The 9,909-nt window shown below is 48.4% G+C and overlaps 1 protein-coding gene across 1 annotated transcript in view; it reads right to left on the reverse strand.

Annotated features, from left to right (window-relative positions):
* The window catches only part of LOC142664030 (glycine N-acyltransferase-like), a 17,049-nt gene extending 10,823 nt beyond the window's left edge, over positions 1-6,226 (reverse strand). Inside the window, exon 1 of the mRNA XM_075842916.1 lies at positions 6,053-6,226. The gene's annotated coding sequence lies outside the window, so the exon portion shown is untranslated. The remainder of the gene's footprint in view (positions 1-6,052) is intronic.
* Between the last annotated feature and the right edge of the window lie 3,683 nt (positions 6,227-9,909).

The raw sequence follows: 9,909 nt of genomic DNA on the forward strand, positions 1-9,909 counted from the left end.
ACCCGCATTGACATCATGATCCTGGAGCGATCCCAAGGGGTTTGTCAGGAGAGAAGATTCCCTAAGCTGGCTCCTATATTCCAGCAATCCAGGCTGCCCTCACCAGTTGTTCCACCAGAGGAGCCTATGCAGGTGGACTAGCTCAAACAGTCTGCTCAGGTGAAACACCGCAGACGCACTTCAGGACTTTGTCTGTATTGCAGCCTCAGAGGCCATGTTCCCTCAACAGCAAAATAAACTCCAATGCCTAGGATTGGTTGGAGAGACAACCCTAGGTGGAACAGCGCTAGATAGAAAGTTCTCCTCGAAACGGTCCATTCCCATGCCCATAGTGGCTGGTGAAAAGACGTACCGGGTCCCTGCATATCTGGACTCAGGGTCCGCAGCAAACTTCATCCAAAAAAACCTAATGGATCTTCTCCAGTTGCACACAGTACCTCTGAAGACGTCTTTGGCTGTTGCCTCTGTGAATGGACTGCCTCTGCCCGACCCGATCGTATCCTTTGGAACTAATTTCATTTCTTGTTTTGCCTAAAGTCGTCAAGCCTGTCCTACTGGGCTTGCCTTGGCTCCGACTACATGCCCCAGTCTCGGACTGGAATTCCAGAGAGGTTCTCCAATGGGGCTCCAAATGTTGCAGCCGCTGTCTGTTACAGAACCATCCTTTCCAGCCTCCTCTGCCTCAGTCATTGGCAGGATTACCCCCTCATTTCCCTTAGTTTGCGGATGTCATCAGCAAGAAGGAGGCGGAGACGCTTCCTCCACACTGGGCGTAAGACTGCCCCATTTAGCTGGTTCAAAATGCACCCCCGTGGTTGGGTATACCCTCTCTCCTTGCCAGAGACTCAGTCTATGTCGGTATATATCATGGAGAATCTGGAGAGGGGTTTCGTACAAAAATCCTCCACCGGGGCTGCGTTCTTCTTTGTCGAGAAAAATGATGGACCTCTTCGGCCTTGCATTGACTACTGGGATCTCAATCAAGTCACGGTCAAGAACAAATATCTGTTGCCACTAATATCCGAACTATTTGACCACATACGAGGAGCCAAGATCTTCTCTAAACTAGACTTGCATGGGGCTTACAATTTGATCCGAATCTGTCAAGGTGACGTGCTGAAGACGGCATTTAACACTTAGGTGGGCACTACGAATACCTGGTGATGCCCTTCGGTCTGTGTAACACTCCCGCAGTATTTCAGGAGTTCGTCAATGACCTCTTCCGAGAACTTCTCTATGTCTGTGTTGTGGTCTATCTCGATGATATTTTAATTTTCTCTCCAGATCCGAGGACTCATCGGAGACATGGCCGTCAAGTTCTACTACGATTGAGGGAAAATTGTCTGTTTACCAAGCTGGAGAAGTGCATCTTTGAAAAAAATTCTCTGCCCTTCCTGGGTTACATCATTTCAGCTCAAGGTCTCAAGATGGATCCTGAGAAAGTAAAGTCCGTCCTGAAATGGCCACGTCCTCAGGGCCTGCGGACCATAAAGCTTTTTTTTGGGATTCGCCAACTTCTACCGGCAGTTTATCCCAAACTTCTCATCATTGACTGCTCCCAGCTCTACCCTTACCGAGAAGGGTGTGAACGCCAAGGTGTGGACTCCAGAGGCAGGATCTGCATTTAATAGCCTCAAGAAAGCCTTTACCTCGGCCTCAATCCTCTATCATCCTGACATCTCTGGACAGTTCTCGTTGGAGGGGGACGCTTCTTCTGTTGGTGCAGGTGCACTTTTGTTCCAGAGAGGCCTCAAAGGAAAGGCAGCGATATGTGGCTATTACTCGAGACTTTTTTCCTCCGCAGTGCGCAATTACTCTATTGAGGATCGGGAGTTACTGGCCATTAAATTGGCTCTGGAGAAGTGGAGACATCTGCTAGAGGGCGCATCCCACCCCATCCTGATATACAGCAACCACAAGAACCTTACATATCTCCAGTCAGCCTAACGGCTGAACCCCCGTCAAGCCAGGTGGTCGCTGTTCTTCGCCCGATTCCAGTTTGTGCTCCACTATCGGCCCGCAGACAAATTATTTGAAGGCCGATGCCCTGTCTTGGTCATTTGAAACACAGGACACCGTGGAGCCGCCACAATGTGTCATTGACCCATCCTGTATTATTTCTGCTAATCCTTTTCAAGTTAGAGACATCCCTCCAGGGGGGACTTTTGTGCGGTTGTCAGACAGGAGGAGAATCCTTCGCTGGGTGCACTGCTCCAAACTGGCTGGACAAGCTGGTGCTCGTAAGACCCGAGATCTGATTGCCCTTAATTTCTGGTGACCCACGCTGCCCAAAGATATTGTGGACTTTGCCTCGTCCTGCACTGTGTGTGTGTGTCCAACAAAGTTGCTCACTCCAAGCCTGCCGGTCTGCTGCAACCTCTGCTTGTGCTCAATACTCCCTGGCAGCATATAGCAATGGACTTTGTCACTGACCTTCTTTCCTCTGCAGGATGCAATAATGTCTGGGTGGTGGTGGACCGCTTCTCAACGATGGCTCATTTTATCCCGCTGACCGGCCTACATTCTGCTCCTCAGCTGGCGAACCTCTTCATCCAGCACATCTTCCATTTGCATGGTTTGCCTCTTCATATCATGTGGGGGGGAGTCAGTTCACCTCGAAATTATGGAGAGCCCTCTGTAAACTCCTCGAAGTGAAGTTGGAGTTTTCTTCAGCCTATCACCACTTCATCTCAATGCAGCATGATGATTGAGTACAGCTTCCTCCATGGGCCGAGTTCTTGTACAACAACCACACAAGTGAGTCCACCACCTCCACACCATTCTACATTGTCTAGGGCCAACATCCACAAATTCCTCTTCTTGTTCCGGCTACATCCATGATACTCGCAGCTGACTCTGCATTTGGAGATTTTCTACAGGTCTGGCAGCAAACCCGGTCCTCTATTCTGCAGGCAGTTGATCGCATGAAGCGAAAAGCAGATGCTAAGAGAAGAGAGCCACCTCTGTATCTTCCAGGTACCAAAGTCTGGCTATCCTCAAGGAGTATCCGGCTGAGGGTGCCGTCATACAAGTTTGCTCTCAGGTTCCTCGGACCCTTTGAGATCCTACAGCAAATCATCTCTGTCTCTTACAAGCTTCGGATGCCTCCTACTCTCAGGATTCCCAACTCCTTTCATAGTTCCCTCCTGAAGCTTGTGGTCCTGAATCGCTACACAAAAATGACTAGCCCTGCAGTTGCTCGCAGCGGTTCTTCCGATGTATTAGAGGTTAAGGAGATCCTGGACTTCAAAAAAGTAAGAGGAAGAACGTTTTTTTGGGTGGATTGGAAGAGGTTTGGTCCAGAGGAGAGGTCCTGGGATCCAGAAGAGAACCTCAATGCTCCTGCCCTCATTAAAAAGTTCCTCTCTCGACTCTGGTCACGAGAAGAGGGGTGTAAGAGGGGGGATACTGTAGCGTCCATGGCCGTTTACCATCGGGATTACTCACCCCCCCCCCCACCAAAGGCCGCAGCTATGGATCTGTGAGTGCTGGTCCACATCTCCCCAGGAGACGCCAGTGCTCGCTTCCACTCCATTCTGCTGTGTCCCGTAGGGTGCGCGTGCATGCTCATGCCTGGCCTTAAAGGGCCAGCGTGCGCACATAAACACCAAAAAAGGCCATACTTACAAATGGACACAGCCAGGTCAGAAACACTGATGAAGGAGGGAGCAGGTGCTTTAAATAATAATAGCCACTCCCACTGGTCTTGAGGGGAGGGGCGTGTGTGGTGCATGGGATGTGTAGTAAGAAATAATAAATGAATAGTGTGTGTGCAAGTGTAATACTATAAGTGAAATATAGGGGGCAGTAATGAGAAGTGCCTCAATAGAAATAAATGGATAATGGGGTGCAAGTGAGTGAAACATGGAGGGATAGTGTGTACGTCATGAAGCACAACGTATATAGCCAGGTAGAAGCCTATTTGTGACGCCTTGATAGTTCATAGAGCGGGCTACCCTGCTTACTATGCCAAACAACAACACACCATACTCTCCCAGCATCAAAGACCCGGCTGTGTCCAAGAGAAGCCAATATATGTAGTAATGAAAAATACCTGGGGTATTAGTGATCATTTTGGCCAAAAGGACGCAAGCTCGCAATCCATGACAAGGATCCCCAGACTTGCGAGTCCCTAATCATCAATTAACCCATGATCATCCTGGACTATAAAAAGGACTCTGCCCTTTCACTCATTGCCTGAGCGTTGTTGTGTTTACCTGTGTTAGTCTTCTAAATGGCCCCATAGTATTATCCTGTTCCCAGTGCTCCCGTACCTACCAGCTGGACCCTGTATCCTGTGCTATTTGTTCCTGTGTCTTAGAAAGTTGGAGTCATGTTGGAGTCATGTTGTGCCATCGGTCACGCCTGCTGTGTTACACCGTGCCTGGTGTTTGCTGCCAAGGTCCCATCTGAGCCTAGCCGTTACTACTGTCTGAACTGCTACAGGTACCCTTGTGCTTGGACTATATAGACATTGACTTGGTACACTGTTTGGCCAGCTGCTATCCCGCTACGGCCCTGGGGGTCCACATAACCACAGATGGTGACAGATATATCAATTGTGCAAACGTCCCGTTTTAGGAGTGCCAAGAATGTCCCATGTTGGTATTTATATCCTAGACGTCCCTCTCATTATGTATCATGTACCTCTTTTTATATGTGTATATATATATATATATATTTCTTCAGATATACAGTATTTCTTAATATGTAACCTTTGAACGTGATGACATCATGACCCACGTGACGTCACGGCTGCTCTCGGACCTGTGTGTTTTGGCGTTTTTTTGTAATTTACAATTATTTTCCTAACAGCACATTGTATATAAGGTGCTGTGTTCACTGTCAGTTTCATGGCCTGATGACGTTAGTCCAACATCGAAACGCGTAGCTTAATAAAATATAATATTATATATCATCGCAGTTTGGAATAACTTTATGTATAGCAGCGCCATTTGGGGTCCCTTTTTTTCCTTTTACCTTTAATTCTGTATCCTGCGGTAACCTTACGTGTCACCGTCTCGGAGCGTGGCAGCAGCTTACAACCTGGATATACATTCTCCGCTGACATTAGGGTTGTTAGCTCTTTTAGGGTATGTGCACACACACTAATTACGTCCGTAATTGACGGACGTATTTCGGCCGCAAGTCCCGGACCGAACTCAGTGCAGGGAGCCGGGCTCCTAGCATCATACATATGTACGATGCTAGGAGCCCCTGCCTCTCCGTGAAACTACTGTCCCGTACTGAAAACATGATTACAGTACGGGACAGTTGTCCTGCAGAGAGGCAGGGACTCCTAGCATCGTATATAACTATGATGCTAGGAGCCCGGCTCCCTGCACTATGTTCGGTCCGGTACTTGCGGCCGAAATACGTCCGTAAATTACGGACGTAATTAGTGTGTGTGCACATACCCTTAGACTTATATTAGGGGAGTCATTCAGGAAAGGGTCTGTGAAATGAATGAGCCCATGACTACAATATCACCTGTACTGCCCTGATGGTGGCCCGAAGTGTAACGCTAATAGAGCAGGACGGCTACGGGCCATTTGGACCATCTGCAGGTCATAATATTTTTAAATAGTATTTTTTGATAACTTAAAGATCATATGATTCCCTCTTCTTATCCTCCCACAGGAGCCCACAGATTGTTAATGATCTTTACGATTCATATCGATCATGAGATCTTTCTCTCAAAAACATTCTGCTCAACATAATGCGTTATCATATGGTGGATCCGCCACTCAAGAGCCAATGGTCCTATGTTCTCCGGCAATTTTTTTACATACTGACCTCACCACTGTGGCCAGTGATTGGCTGCCGTGGTCATGTGTGGGAACGGCGATGCAGCGAAGACCCCTTTACCCTTCAAAAATTGAGTCATTCTTATTTTTGGCTGTAAGCAGTCGTGACAAGATATATTTTTTAAGAGGAACATTCCCTTTAATCTATTTTCTAATAAAGAAATATCTATCAAATGTCCACCTCCCCTTTACCACACTGCAGCGGGCATGTAGCATACACATCAGTCAGTCCAGCTACTGCGTACCTTTCCACGGATCACCTTGTTGCCCAGCCAATACGATCTTCAACACTAAAGTCAAGGAGCAGTCAGGGCCAAAGTGAGGACATTTCTGACACCAAGTGAAGGGGGATGTTTGGCTGGGAAAAGTTACAAAACTATGAGCTCTAAAGCTTAACGCGTGCATAGAGTTTCCCTGACCGTGCCCCACTCGCAATATACACAAGTCAATCATTCACTATGAGACCAGGATTCTTTACTCGCAGCGCAGGGTCAACTATCTACAATCTACAAGAACGAGACTAAAGGGGTTACTTTCTACTGCCCTATTAGGGAATTCAGAGTTCAGAACTTTTATCTATTCGCGTCTTTTGCTCTGGAGAACCTGACATGTCAGTGCAATACTCGCACAGCCCATTTATTAAAATAGGATCAGTGAAATGCTTCATTTCCCCTGAGGTGGCGCTGCAGAGGATTTCTATTTCAACTTTCCACAAATTTTTTTTATTTTTTTTTAAAGTTTTATTTTGCAGTTTTTTTAAACATGGCCAGAACAAGGCAAAAGTTACATAAAATACAGAAAAACACGGGGCCACATCATAACTGAGAAATAACAAAGGAACGGCACAACAAAAAGTTTTAAGATGCTCCAGAATTATCTCATGTGGAATACAATTAGTTACTATAACAGACGTGTCAGGAGAGGTGACAGATCCTCTATAAATCCAGTGACTCACAGGTGACGTCTTTTCTTCTCCCTCCAGCCCAGACCGACAAGACGACTTTTCCTGACAACTACAGAGTTTCCTGCCAAGACGTCTATGGCTTTAGGCTTCTGCATCCATTACCGCCTAGTAATAGAAATAAATTTAAGACTTCCGGAGGTGGGGCATCCAGTGTGGCCGCATCTTACCTCGGCTCCTTGTCCCGAGCAGGAGATCCAGCCGCCATCAACGCCATTGGAGGCTCGCTGTCGTCCTTCTTGGGCTGGAAGCACGGGACATCCTCTCCTGTCCTGTCGGAGCCGCTATTCTGCTTCGGGAGTCCTTCGTGTCTCCAGGGAGACACGCCGCCCCAGTGACTGTCGGCCATCTTGGGGCCTGCTGTATTGCCGCGAGGGGGGTCAAGGGGGGTCTCAGAACCCCTGTACCGCTCCCCGGGGACGCTCTCCTGCCGATACACAGTGCGGGCATCGCGCTGCGGGTGTCACCCTTGCCCGCCACGTGGAGTTGTCGGCCATCTTGGGGCCTATCATCCGGGGCTTGCTGGCCACTGCTGCTGGTCCTGAGTCAGTTGGAGGGTCTCTCCGCAGCATTTACAATCCCCAATTGCCTCACGGAGGGGGACTGTGAGGAGCACATCATCCCCACTCATAGGGGTCGCAGGAGGGAGCTGGAGACCCTTTACCAGGCGCTACAACGGGGTGGATCTGTGTGGCCTGGCCCCTTCCCCACCATCAGGAGGTTGGCGGCCATTTTGAGTGTGTTCATCTTTCACAGTAAAGCACCTGGACCAGAGGTATCGCCTGGTACTGAGTGAGTACAGTGTCTCCCCTTTCAAGGACCGAGTATAGTTTTCTGCTGAATACGAGGGCCACATAGGGATCTGTTGCGTGCCCATTTTGAACTCTGCTTGTTTCCACCCTGGGCTGTACGCCTGTAATCTGGCATAAATACCATCTGGATAACTCCATTGCCTGTTGTACTGGCCTGACTGCTTACACTTCACTATCACCTGGCCTCAGTAATAGCTGAATGCTGGTGACGTTGCTGCCATCTAGTGGTCGTCCTAGTCCTATCTGTTGTATTGGCCTGACTGCTCATACTTCACTATCATCTGGCCTCAGTAATAGCTGAATGCGTGTGACGTTGCTGCCATCTAGTGGTCGTCCTAGTCCTATCTGTTGTACTGGCCTGACTGCTTACACTTCACTATCATCTGGCCTCAGTAATAGCTGAATGCGTGTGACGCTGCTGCCATCTAGTGGTCGTCCTAGTCCTATCTGTTGTACTGACCTGACTGCTCATACTTCACTATCATCTGGCCTCAGTAATAGCTGAATGCTGGTGACGTTGCTGCCATCTAGTGGTCGTCCTAGTCCTATCTGTTGTACTGGCCTGACTGCTTATACTTCACTATCATCTGGCCTCAGTAATAGCTGAATGCGTGTGACGTTGCTGCCATCTAGTGGTTGTCCTAGTCCTATCTGTTGTACTGGCCTGACTGCTCACACTTCACTATCATCTGGCCTCAGTAATAGCTGAATGCGTGTGACGTTGCTGCCATCTAGTGGTCGTCCTAGTCCTATCTGTTGTACTGGCCTGACTGCTCATACTTCACTATCATCTGGCCTCAGTAATAGCTGAATGCTGGTGACGTTGCTGCCATCTAGTGGTCGTCCTAGTCCTATCTGTTGTACTGACCTGACTGCTTACACTTCACTATCATCTGGCCTCAGTAATAGCTGAATGCTGGTGACGCTGCTGCCATCTAGTGGTCGTCCTAGTCCTATCTGTTGTACTGGCCTGACTGCTTATACTTCACTATCACCTGGCCTCAGTAATAGCTGAATGCTGGTGACGTTGCTGCCATCTAGTGGTCGTCCTAGTCCTATCTGTTGTATTGGCCTGACTGCTCATACTTCACTATCATCTGGCCTCAGTAATAGCTGAATGCTGGTGACGTTGCTGCCATCTAGTGGTCGTCCTAGTCCTATCTGTTGTATTGGCCTGACTGCTCATACTTCACTATCATCTGGCCTCAGTAATAGCTGAATGCGTGTGACGTTGCTGCCATCTAGTGGTCGTCCTAGTCCTATCTGTTGTACTGGCCTGACTGCTTACACTTCACTATCATCTGGCCTCAGTAATAGCTGAATGTGTGTGACGTTGCTGCCATCTAGTGGTCGTCCTAGTCCTATCTGTTGTACTCGCCTGACTGCTTACACTTCACTATCATCTGGCCTCAGTAATAGCTGAATGTGTGTGACGCTGCTGCCATCTAGTGGTCGTCCTAGTCCTATCTGTTGTACCGCCCTGACTGCTTATACTTCACTATCATCTGGCCTCAGTAATAGCTGAATGCGTGTGACGTTGCTGCCATCTAGTGGTCGTCCTAGTCCTATCTGTTGTACTGGCCTGACTGCTCATACTTCACTATCATCTGGCCTCAGTAATAGCTGAATGCGTGTCACGTTGCTGCCATCTAGTGGTCGTCCTAGTCCTATCTGTTGTACCGGCCTGACTGCTTACACTTCACTATCATCTGGACTCAGTAATAGCTGAATGTGTGTGACGTTGCTGCCATCTAGTGGTCGTCCTAGTCCTATCTGTTGTACTTGCCTGACTGCTCATACTTCACTATCATCCGGCCTCAGTAATAGCTGAATGCGTGTGACGTTGCTGCCATCTAGTGGTTGTCCTAGTCCTATCTGTTGTACTGGCCTGACTGCTTATACTTCACTATCATCTGGCCTCAGTAATAGCTGAATGCGTGTGACGTTGCTGCCATCTAGTGGTTGTCCTAGTCCTATCTGTTGTACTGGCCTGACTGCTTACACTTCACTATCATCTGACCTCAGTAATAGCTGAATGCGTGTGACGTTGCTGCCACCTAGTGGTCGTCCTATTCCTATCTGTTGTATTGGCCTGACTGCTTACACTTCACTATCATCTGGCCTCAGTAATAGCTGAATGCGTGTGACGTTGCTGCCATCTAGTGGTTGTCCTAGTCCTATCTGTTGTAATGGCCTGACTGCTTATACTTCACTATCATCTGGCCTCAGTAAGAGCTGAATGTGTGTGACGTTGCTGCCATCTAGTGGTCGTCCTAGTCCTATCTGTTGTACTGGCCTGACTGCTTATACTTCACTATCATCTGGCCTC

The sequence above is a fragment of the Rhinoderma darwinii genome, chromosome 11, assembly GCF_050947455.1.
Source record: "Rhinoderma darwinii isolate aRhiDar2 chromosome 11, aRhiDar2.hap1, whole genome shotgun sequence".
Classification (NCBI taxonomy): Eukaryota; Metazoa; Chordata; class Amphibia; order Anura; family Rhinodermatidae; genus Rhinoderma; species Rhinoderma darwinii.